General features: G+C 39.0%; 4 non-coding genes across 4 annotated transcripts; all 4 read right to left on the bottom strand.

Moving 5' to 3' along the window:
- Positions 1 to 669: 669 nt before the first annotated feature.
- On the bottom strand, positions 670 to 742 carry trnar-acg. The gene has a single exon. It is a non-coding gene; the product is annotated as a tRNA-Arg (tRNA).
- A 1,142-nt stretch (positions 743 to 1,884) lies between these two features.
- trnar-acg lies at positions 1,885 to 1,957 on the bottom strand. Its single transcript has one exon. It is a non-coding gene; the product is annotated as a tRNA-Arg (tRNA).
- A 517-nt stretch (positions 1,958 to 2,474) lies between these two features.
- Positions 2,475 to 2,547, bottom strand: trnar-acg. Its single transcript has one exon. It is a non-coding gene; the product is annotated as a tRNA-Arg (tRNA).
- A 2,040-nt stretch (positions 2,548 to 4,587) lies between these two features.
- trnar-acg lies at positions 4,588 to 4,660 on the bottom strand. The gene has a single exon. It is a non-coding gene; the product is annotated as a tRNA-Arg (tRNA).
- Positions 4,661 to 11,537: the final 6,877 nt, after the last annotated feature.

Here is an 11,537-nt window from a genome sequence, read left to right as displayed (position 1 = left end):
CTTTGAGTAAATCACGCTTTGGTTTTGTACAAGGAGTGCATGGGCAAGCCAATAACAAGGAGGGACTTGATTTTACAGCTAGCTCTGGAGCTACGACAGAAACATTTCGTTAAGACACAAGAAATCAGGCTGGCAAATGCCCCTCAACCTTCAGACAGGTTGTGACCACTGGCACACGGAATAAAAGACAATGCCAAGTTACTAAATGCAATAAAAGCAGGACTTTTGATGTCTGCGCCCATTGCGTAAAGGCAGTCTGTGGCAACTGCACTGGTAAAGTTTTTAAGCGTTTTTTCTGCCTAGATTGTACTTACAAAGGTGTAATAAAACTCTGAACATATAGGCAGAGCCGTGTCTCTCAAAGCGCTTTCACGTTGCGTAAGTTATGTGATACTTTTATAACTGGTTAGTTATGTTTTATAATTTATAATTGTGCATACTGCTTTCTACACCTGTTTACACGAAGTTTATTGCCTAAAGTTTATTTTATTACAGTTACTCATATTTATGATATGTGCTATTTTTTAAAACAAATAAGAAAAAAACATTCATTTACGAGTAAATACAGTGTTTCTGCTCTGAATATGTTACGTACGACGTTCATGAATACAAATATTAAGTTGTAATTTCATTCAAGTAGTCGAGGGAAAAATGCAGGCAGGAAAGCCACGAGCCAGGTAGGAGTCGAACCTACAATCTTCTGATCCGTAGTCAGACGCGTTATCCATTGCGCCACTGGCCCTTGTGCTTATGAAATAGTGTTAACACTAACGCTGCCATAGCCGCTTTTTGAAGGGCTTTTGCAATTCAAATTTAAGTATCTCCGCGGATGTGAATATCTCGTGCATATCCGTTCTTACGTTTTAATTCATATTTTAATTAACTACACACACTGTGTTTCAGCTGCAGAATCGTAAAAATGAATAAGTTTTAAGCACATCCTCCTTCACCGGCAGACCCGAGTTTATGTGGCATATTGAAATCAATACAATAGAGCCTAGAGTTTAGTCTGGGCTTTGTAATTAAATCAAAGTCATTGTGAAATAATATATTCTAATCGTGTTGAGGGCTTGAAACACTGATGAAAGTCATTCTACACATCATGTATTATTATTATGCAAACTACATTTCTCAGGAAGAACGACTGTGCCAGCCTGAGCGTGAAGCTGCAAAAAGAAGTACACACTCTAACCTCTCTGCAAAGATAAGTGTCCAACGGGACATGCTATACGAAAGCCGGAGACTGTTGCGTTTTACAACGCTACGAAGTACTTTGTGGATATACTGGATCAAACGGCACGGCTGTATTCTGTCAAAGGTGGTACTCGCAGGTGGCCTGTGGCTGAATTCTATAATGATTTGGACCTGGCAGCCATGCACGCTTTGGTTTTTTTTACAAGGAGTGCACGTTCAACGCAATCACTCGTTGGGACTTTGTTTTACAGCTAGCTCTGGAGCTACGACAGAAACATTTTGACAAGAGACACGAAATCAGGCTGGCAAATGTCCCTCAACCTTCAACCAGCACTGCGACCACCGGCAAATAGAATAAAAGACAATGCCAAGTTGCTAAATGCAATAAAAACAGAACTTTTGATTACATCGTCCGTGGTGAAAAGACACTCTGTGGCAACTGCACCGGTACAGTTTTAAAGCATGTTTGCTGCATAGATTGTACTTAGAAAACTGCAATAGAACTCTGAACTTTTTCATGTTTATGTATATGCAATCCTTTTTTTTAAAGAAATAAGAAATAGAATATTTGTTTTGAAGTAAATACGGTATTTCTGCTCTGAAAATGTTATGTATGACGTTCATGAATAAAAATATTAAGTTGTAATTTCATTGAAGTAGTTGAGGGAAAAATGCATGCATAGAAAGCCACGAGCCAGGTAGGAGTCAAACCTACAATCTTCTGATCCGTAGTCAGACGCGTTATCCATTGCGCCACTGGCCCCTGCTTTTAACAAACACTGTTAACTCACCTTCAGCAACAACAAACAACAGTGGTGGCAGCTATTGACCAGCAGTCACCTGAGCTTACCAGCCTTTTGCTGAACTGTGTATTGTATTCAACGACCTACCTAAACAGCCACCCCATTGATAGCTCAATGCTTGTTCAAATGCTTGTTCAATTCTGCCTCGGAGACAATTTCAGTGTTGAATGTTTTGTCTTTCTCCTGCTAATGAGGGAGAAAAATGAATAAAATCTAAAATAGCTGTGTGAAAAATGAAAATAAGAGAAAGTTCTTTGCATGAAGACAACGTGCCTGATCTTGTCCACTGTGGGGAATTAGTGCAAGGGGTTGAGCACGCACTTCACTTGTGAGAGGCAGTGGGATCGATGCCTGCATTCTCCAATGGTTGCTTTTTATTTAATAAATCGGTTGGGAAATGATCAATCTGGACTGTTATTTTGAGAAGAATAATTTTACTCAATTAGCCGATGGGAAAAACGTATGCAACAAAAGCCACGAGCCAGGTAGGAGTCGAACCTACAATCTTCTGATCCGTAGTCAGACGCGTTATCCATTGCGCCACTGGCCCTTGCGCTTATGAAATAGCTTGTTAACACTAACGCTGCCATAGCCGCTTTTTGAAGGGCTTTTGCAATTCAAATTTAAATATCTCCGCGGATGTGAATATCTCGTGCATTGTCCGTTCTTAAGTTGCTTAATAAATATTTGAATTAAAGAATACCCACACTAGTGTTTCAGCTGCAGAATCGTAAAAATGAATAAGTTATAAGCACATCCTTCTTCAACTGCAGACCCGAGTTTATGTGGCATATTGAAATCAATACAATATAGCCTACAGTTTAGTCTGGGCTTGAAGACAACGTGCAAATCTAAATATCACTGTGGGGAATTCTTGTGCATGCAAGGGGTTGAGCACGCACTTCACTTGTGAAAGGCATACAGTGGGATCATGCTGCATTCTCGTATGGATGAATAAGTTTTAAGCACTTGCTTTTTAATAAAATCAAAGTCATTGTGAAATAATGTATTATAATCCTGTTGAGTGCTTGAAACACTGATGAAAGTCATTCTACACATTGTGTATTATTATTATGCAAACTACATTTCTCAGGCAGAACGACTGTGCCAGCCTGAGCGTGAAGCTGCAAAAAAAAGTACACACTCTAACCTCTCTGCAAAGATAAGTGTCCAACGGGACATGCTATACGAAAGCCGGAGACTGTTGCGTTTTACAACGCTACGAAGTACTTTGTGGATATACTGGATCAAATGGCACGGCTGTATTCTGTCAAAGGTGGTACTCGCAGGTGGCCTGTGGCTGTTTTTTATAATGATTTGGACCTGGCAGCCATGCACGCTTTGGTTTTTTTTACAAGGAGTGCACGTTCAACGCAATCACTCGTTGGGACTTTATTTTACAGCTAGCTCTGGAGCTACGACAAAAACATTTTGACAAGAGACACGAAATCAGGCTGGCAAATGTCCCTCAACCTTCAGCCAGCGCTGCGCCCACTGGCACATAGAATAAAAGACAATGCCAGGTTGCTAAATGCAATAAAAACAGAACTTTTGATGTTATCGTCCGTTGTGAAAAGGCAGTCTGTGGCAACTGCACTGGTACAGTTTTAAAGCATGTTTGCTGCATAGATTGTACTTAGAAAGCTGTAATAGAACTCTGAACATACAGGCAGAGCCGTGTCTCTCAAAGCGCTTTCACGTTGCATAAGTTATGTGATATTTTTATAACTGGTTATTTATGTTTTATAATTGTATATGTGCATACAGCTTTCTACACTTGTTTACACAGAAGTTTATTGCGTAAAGTTTATTTTATTACAGTTTTTCATGTTTATGTGTATGCAATCTTTTTGTTTAAAGAAATAAGAAATAGAATATTTGTTTTGAAGTAAATACGGTATTTCTGCTCTGAAAATGTTATGTATGACGTTGATGAATAAAAATATTAAGTTGTAATTTCATTGAAGTAGTTGAGGGAAAAATGCATGCATAGAAAGCCACGAGCCAGGTAGGAGTCAAACTTACAATCTTTTGATCCGTAGTCAGACGCGTTATCCATTGCGCCACTGGCCCCTGCTTTTAACAAACACTGTTAACTCACCTTCAGCAACAACAAACAACAGTGGTGGCAGCTATTGACCAGCAGTCACCTGAGCTTACCAGCCTTTTGCTGAACTGTGTATTGTATTCAACGACCTACCTGAACAGCCACCCCATTGATAGCTCAATGCTTGTTCAAATGCTTGTTCAATTCTGCCTCGGAGACAATTTCAGTGTTGAATGTTTTGTCTTTCTCCTGCTAATGAGGGAGAAAAATGAATAAAATCTAAAATAGCTGTGTGAAAAATGAAAATAAGAGAAAGTTCTTTGCATGAAGACAACGTGCCTGATCGTGTCCACTGTGGGGAATTAGTGCAAGGGGTTGAGCACGCACTTCACTTGTGAGAGGCAGTGGGATCGATGCCTGCATTCTCCAATGGTTGCTTTTTATTTAATAAATCGGTTGGGAAATGATCAATCTGGACTGTTATTTTGAGAAGAATAATTTTACTCAATTAGCCGATGGGAAAAACGTATGCAACAAAAGCCACGAGCCAGGTAGGAGTCGAACCTACAATCTTCTGATCCGTAGTCAGACGCGTTATCCATTGCGCCACTGGCCCTTGCGCTTATGAAATAGTGTTAACACTAACGCTGCCATAGCCGCTTTTTGAAGGGCTTTTGCAATTCAAATTTAAGTATCTCCGCGGATGTGAATATCTCGTGCATGTCCGTTCTTACGTTTTAATAAATATTTTAATTAACTACCCACACTGTGTTTCAGCTGCAGAATCGTAAAAATGAATAAGTTATAAGCACATGCTTCTTCAACTGCCAGACCCGAGTTTATGTGGCATATTGAAATCAATACAATATAGCCTACAGTTTAGTCTGGGCTTTGTAATTAAATCAAAGTCATTGTGAAATAATATATTATAATCCTGTTGAGTGCTTGAAACACTGATGAAAGTCATTCTACACATTGTGTATTATTATTATGCAAACTACATTTCTCAGGCAGAACGACTGTGCCAGCCTGAGCGCGAAGCTACAAAAAAATGCACACTCTAACCTCTCTGCAAAGATAAGTGACCAACGGGACATGCTAAACGAAAGCCGGAGACTGTTGCGTTTTACAACGCTACGAAGTACTTTGTGGATATACTGGATCAAACGGCACGGCTGTATTCTGTCAAAGGTGGTACTCGCAGGTGGCCTGTGGCTGTTTTTTATAATGATTTGGACCTGGCAGCCATGCACGCTCTGGTTTTGTAGAAGTAGTAGTAAGGTGCGCGCGCCCCCTTCAAGTAACGGGGATAAGACCTCGGGGTCAGGGGTTATAAACTGGGGCTTGCCTCCTTACTCTCATTGTATTACCTGCTGTAGACGTTGTGTGTACTGTGTGATTAAACGAAAGAACCGGGAAGCTCGCTATTTCTTTTGAAACTTAATTTCGTATGTATTTGCAGCTACAGTGCTTTGCAGTTAGCATTTTGGATTCATTGCACTGACTGTTTTAATTTGATAGGGAACTATAGTGATGTTCCATTTCTATGGAGATTATAAGGAATTACCGGCTGTAAAAGAACCGTCTTGCATTTTAAATTGATGGTAAAGTGCTCTGTAGTTTTTTTGGTTTCTTTTATTTATTTGTTTATATCATATATATATATATATATATATATATATATATATATATATATATATATATATATATATATATATATGATAAGTTTTTTTTTGACGGTTACAAACAGCTATCATTGTAACTGGGAACTTTTATTCGTATGATAGAAACAATACTGGTAATAAATATCTATGCAAAATAAAGGTTTTGATGTAATTGTTTAAATGCAGATCATAAGTGGCAACGGGAGGGTGTTAAACGAAAGCCGGCAGACTGTTGTGTTTACAACGCTACGAAGTACTTTGTGGATATACTGGATCAAATGCAGGGATGGGGTTAAATTCCTCCCTGCAAAATACATGTGAGAATGTGGCTGGAGCCTTATTTAGTTCATTGTTAATTGGGCTCCAGTCACAGACCATAAAAGCCAGGTGGAAAGTTTGTCTGGAGGAGTGGTTAGCTTTGGGGAGACACAGAGTGAGTGTGGCATGAGAGAGAGAGAGAGAGAGAGAGAGAGAGAGATGCCCCTCATTCAAGCGCTGCGACCACTGGACATTTAAAAGACAATGTTGCAAACCAAAAAATGGTTTGTTTATGGCAGGGACAGAGTTAAAGCCTCCCTGTCAAGGTAATTGCTTTAGTTTAGCTTAATTCTTTTGTTTAATTTATTAATTATCACCTGCAACTGGCAACTATTAAAAATTAGAGCCAGGTGCAGGATATAAAAGGGACCTGATTTAGACTGCAGTAGCAAAGGGGTTGAATACTTATGCAACTGAGATTAGTCTGTTTTTCTCTGTAAATCTGATTTATAATCTATATGCATGTTTTAACTTTATCAATGTGGAGTAGTTTGTGTAGATTCTACATGTAAAGTCTAATTTGAAAGCATCATGGAGTACGCTCAGGTGCCAACAAAATGTGAAAACTTTGCAGGGGGGTGAATACTTAGAACATAAGAAAGTTTACAAACGAGAGGAGGCCATTCGGCCCATCTTGCTCGTTTGGTTGTTAGTAGCTTATTGATCCCAAAATCTCATCAAGCAGCTTCTTGAAGGATCCCAGGGTGTCAGCTTCAACAACATTACTGGGGAGTTGATTCCAGACCCTCACAATTCTCTGTGTAAAAAAGTGTCTCCTATTTTCTGTTCTGAATGCCCCTTTTTCTAAACTCCATTTGTGACCCCTGGTCCTTGTTTCTTTCTGCAAACCACAGTATATATAAATGTATCTGCAGGGTTAAAAACAGTTCACAGCAATGACATATACACCATGTGCAGTGCTGAGAAAAAATGTTTGTGAACCCTTTTAGGATTTCCATATTTCAAACCTAAAATGTTATTAGATCATTATTATCCTAATAATAGATAAAGATAACCTGATTAAACAAATGACACAAAAACATACTTTTTTAACATTTATTTAAGCAAAAATGATTGAACAAGAATTTCTTCTTCTGCAGATCTGCTTGTATGTTTAGGATCATTGCCCTGCTGCATGACCCACTTTTGGTTCTGCTTCAGCTGACATTCTCCTCTAGAGTTTTCTGACACAATGCCAGTTTCATGGTTCCTTCAATGATGGCAAGCTGTCCAGGTCCTGAGGCAGCAAAGCAGCCCCAAAATATCACACTCCCACCACCATGCTTGAATGGAGTGTTTGGTTTTCGCCAAACATAACGTTTCTTATTGAGGCCAAAAAGTTCTACCTTTGACTTGTATGTCCAGAGAACACTGTTCCAGAAGTCTTGTGGATCATCTATGTGCTCTTTGGCTAACTTCAGATGGGGAGCAATGTTCTTTATAGAGAACAGTGGTTTGCTCCTGGCTATGAACACTATTCTTGTGTCTTCATCAGCACGGTTGTGTTGAAACACGTTGTTTGTTTCTTTGTTTGTTTTTCTGGTCATGTTTTAACTAACAAAGAGATTTTTTTGAAGAAAATAAACGACAGTGATCCGTTTGAAGTAACATAACGAGAGTGCGATCATGAATGTCTTTACGGAAAATCTTTTGGTAAGCCATCTAAGTTGAAAGTTGGGCTGAAAGAATTTTGAACTTTTGCATTGCCATAGAGACTCTACTTTTACTATATGTAATTACCTTATACTGGTCAGCACGTCATTAATATCAAGCATATGAAGAGTTTACATGCAAAACGCGATATACACTATTTGCATCAAAACTGAGCTAAAACCAGGATTATTCATCTCCCAGTGCCTACTTTCTGATGTTAAAACACCACGTTAAGTTCTTTCCAGAACTCGTTATACACCAGGCTTCTAATTTTGCAAAATCCTACATAACCACTGAGTCAATCGCCGTGCAGTATCACAGTCCTGTGACCCTATTATGGCAGAGCCCTGGAGGAGTATAGTAGCATATTTAATCTTGTAAATTGCGATTTTGTGATTAACTGATAACTAATTTTAAAAAATCTTCCTTCACCTCCCTTGCAATGTCAATCCCACTTAATAGTGTTTTACTTTTGTGTTCTTCCTCTGCACGGCATGTGAAGTTTATCGTTTGAATTTATTGAAACGTGTTGCATCTTTACAAGTAGTGTAAAGTCATTTTACAAAAATGTGTTGATTTATACATGGTTACGACCCTGACTGAAGATATCATTAGCAAAGGGGGCCGGTTGTACTAACGAGGTCAAACAATAGGTCATGTTTTACTAAACATTTGAAAACTAATAAACAAACAATTACCATATATGAACACTATCATAGCATGTTGCTTAAAACATAATAACACAATATTCATAATAAATTTGAGTTCTTATTTAAAAACAGAAACAAGTTTAAAGCTTGGGACTCCCTGTCTGTAGTTTGGTGTTGTTTACGTTATCGTCAGCATATTTTAAGTGATTGGAAGCTGAAATTACTTTTTAAAAAACATACTTTTCTTATACCAAATACAGTATTGGTGAACGATAATCAGTTTGTTTGAAAACCAGGCTTTAATCACTGATAATAGGTGCACAGGCGACGATTCTGAGAGTGCTGCGGGGCTCAAGCACCAATGGGGAAAAATAAGGCTCTACACAGTGCAAATAAATCACCTGTTCTGTCAAATTATAGTGTGGATGCTTCACAAGCAGAACTGTTATTGCAGCGTTTAAAAATATAAAATCCATTTATAAAAAACAGTCTCCCAGCTTCCTTGAAAAGATCTGCGTTTCTCTTGTTTTTCTTTTATATTTGTTTTGATCTCATTCGTATCTATTGCAGATACAGCGTCTGGCTGTTCTGGCAGATTCTACTGTACTTTACTGAAGTGGTTTTCTCCCACTGCTAATTAAAAAAAAATAGCCACTTAGCTATTTCATCCCGAGGGCTCAAGCTGCGTCATGCCTACTGTAGATGCCTGTAACCAGATCCAGACTGACATGCTTGATCATATGCCTGGAGAGGACATTCATCTTATGGACTGTGGACTGCCCTTGTAACTTCCAGAGAAATGTTCTGAAAAAAACGAACACCTACAAGGCTGACTTCAGTCGTACAGCTGGACAGGAAACTACCATACGAGTCAAAATAGTCTGCAAACTGGTGCTGCGCAAGAACGTTGACATTGCCACTGGCATTATCAATGGGGCAATAGGGAAGCTTCAAGCTGTTTCCTACTATCTGGAAAACACAAGTATGGTCAAAACCATAACCATCTAATTTAACAATGGAGTCAACGAAATCATGGACAGAGTCTACATTGTTTGAGAGCAATTCCCAGTCATTGGTGCTCATTCAATCACCATTCACAAATGCCAGAGTATGACTATAAAAACAGTTAGGATGGATCTTTACTTGTAGCACTCGTTGCCATTATTGGTCTTGTTCATCATCTTCATTGTTGGAAATATATTGCTTCATGCTTTCATATATTCTTGTATGTATGGGCTAAATATCTGTCCATGTGTGCCCTCATCTACCTGTGCTTTACCTACATGTTGTCTGTGTGTCTTCCCAAAGCATACTTATTTGCGCCTGTGATGACGCCTCTCCCATTCCCTGTCTGTCTTTCTCTCTGTAGTAGTGCTTGTAAGGATAGCCAAGAAGACTTCAGTCTGTGTTGAGCGCTTTCCTTGGTACATACGTGTCTCAGCATCTTTATTCAGGTTACAACCTAGCTGATAAGGGAATGAGAATTTCAATGTAAAGTGGAGCAATAAAAAAAGAAGCCAAGTTAGAAGCAACAATTGTGTGAATGTTGGGCCTCAGCACCTTTCCAATTGTGCCTATTTGCTTGCTACTTGACAAGGTTGCCCCAATTGCTTCTCCTAACTTGGGCTTTTGTGTTTGATATCACCACTTTAAATGACTGTTGTGTTTTTCTAACTTTTTATTTTTACATTGACAGCGTTTTTGTTATAGATATTATAAACGACAAAAAACACAAGCTATCACCAACAACACTAATAACTTTGTATTCTCTCAAGCAAATGCACAATTAATGAAAACACTGTTCATTAACACTACACAGTGAGGGGGAGGGAGGTAGAGAAGCAGGGAAGAGATGTTTCAGACAGATTCTGATAAGTATTTTTCTCTTCAACCAAAATGATATCGGTAATGCTAGCCTGTAAAATTTAGCTGACTATATCAAGGGCTAGAAAGATCCTGATTCTGTGGTAAGGAATGTTCATGGCAGCTTTTATTCCAGTTGAGACACAGTTATATACAGGCTGCAAATTCTCAGGATTTAAATAATGTCACAGATTGTCACAGATTGTCTGAGCTGTTTGAAATGTTTCCTGATTCAGTCAGCAATGTGTGTTTAATCTCCAGCGCTGACAGGGGACTCTAGCACAAGGTCTGTATTCTCATTCACAGTGCAGAAGCGTGGATAGAGTTTCTCGTTGGGATTGAACTCCATGTCAGTGAAAGTGTAGATGAGAGATCTGGTCTCCACATTGTAAAAGGAGAGCTGCCCTTCCTCATAATCCAGATACACCCCCAGCTTCTTGTGCATTTGTGGAATTTCCAAATGCAAGGACTTTGAAACGCAGATCAAGAAGAGTACGAACAGAAAGCATTCTTATTGTTTCCACATTAGCACACCTCCTCTGTAAACTGGCCTGGAGCTCTGCAGTCAAAACTTCTGCTGTAGGGGAGGTGTAGCAGGGCGAGGAACCTTGTACATGTATCTGTTTATTTTAGAACGGGGTACCCCTTTGCCCCTGTGCAGTTGATTGTTTTGCATTTGTTTATTATGATTTATTATGTATCTAAATGACAGTGAAAGCCATGGTTATTGTTTATATGTATAACTCTGCCAATTACTAATTTAAAAAAAACTTGTGCAGATTGTGGCCGAGGGGTAATGAGATCATTGATAGTTAACCCTAGGCCACAGTAAATAAAAGCCTGCAGCTCTCTGTACTTTGGGTGGGTGTTCAGAGCAGACAACAGAACAAGAGTGAGAGTGCTTTGAAAACAAAACTAAAAATAAATACATAGGAAAGCGATCTCCCCAGCCTGGCTTTAGCTTTTCATAATTTGTATCTATTTTATTTGCTCTGTGAGCAGTGTTTTTTTTTTTTTTGTTAAAATATTTTATTTATTTTTGCATTTAAAAACCGTGCACACCGCGCCTTTTGCACCACAGTATTTTGCTTTGTTTTTCTTCCTGCATCTGGCCTGCCGTCACCACAAATCCATCCCTGTCGCAGGAGCTAACAAGCGCACGTTTCTGTGATCACACACATTGGAGCATTCTGCTCAGAAACAATTTTTTTCTGAAGACAGCTCTGAAGTTGCTGTTTGAAATGGTTGTAAAACCAAAGGCACTGATTAATAATGTCATCAGCTGAGTTCAGGGGAACAATGTCTCACTTGGAAGTAACAAGCTGCAAGCAATACATTATGTTTG

This window comes from Polyodon spathula, unplaced genomic scaffold, assembly GCF_017654505.1.
Source record: "Polyodon spathula isolate WHYD16114869_AA unplaced genomic scaffold, ASM1765450v1 scaffolds_3724, whole genome shotgun sequence".
NCBI classification, from domain to species: Eukaryota; Metazoa; Chordata; class Actinopteri; order Acipenseriformes; family Polyodontidae; genus Polyodon; species Polyodon spathula.
The sequence above is the reverse complement of the archived record's forward strand: the minus strand, read 5'-3'. Positions and strand labels throughout refer to the sequence as shown.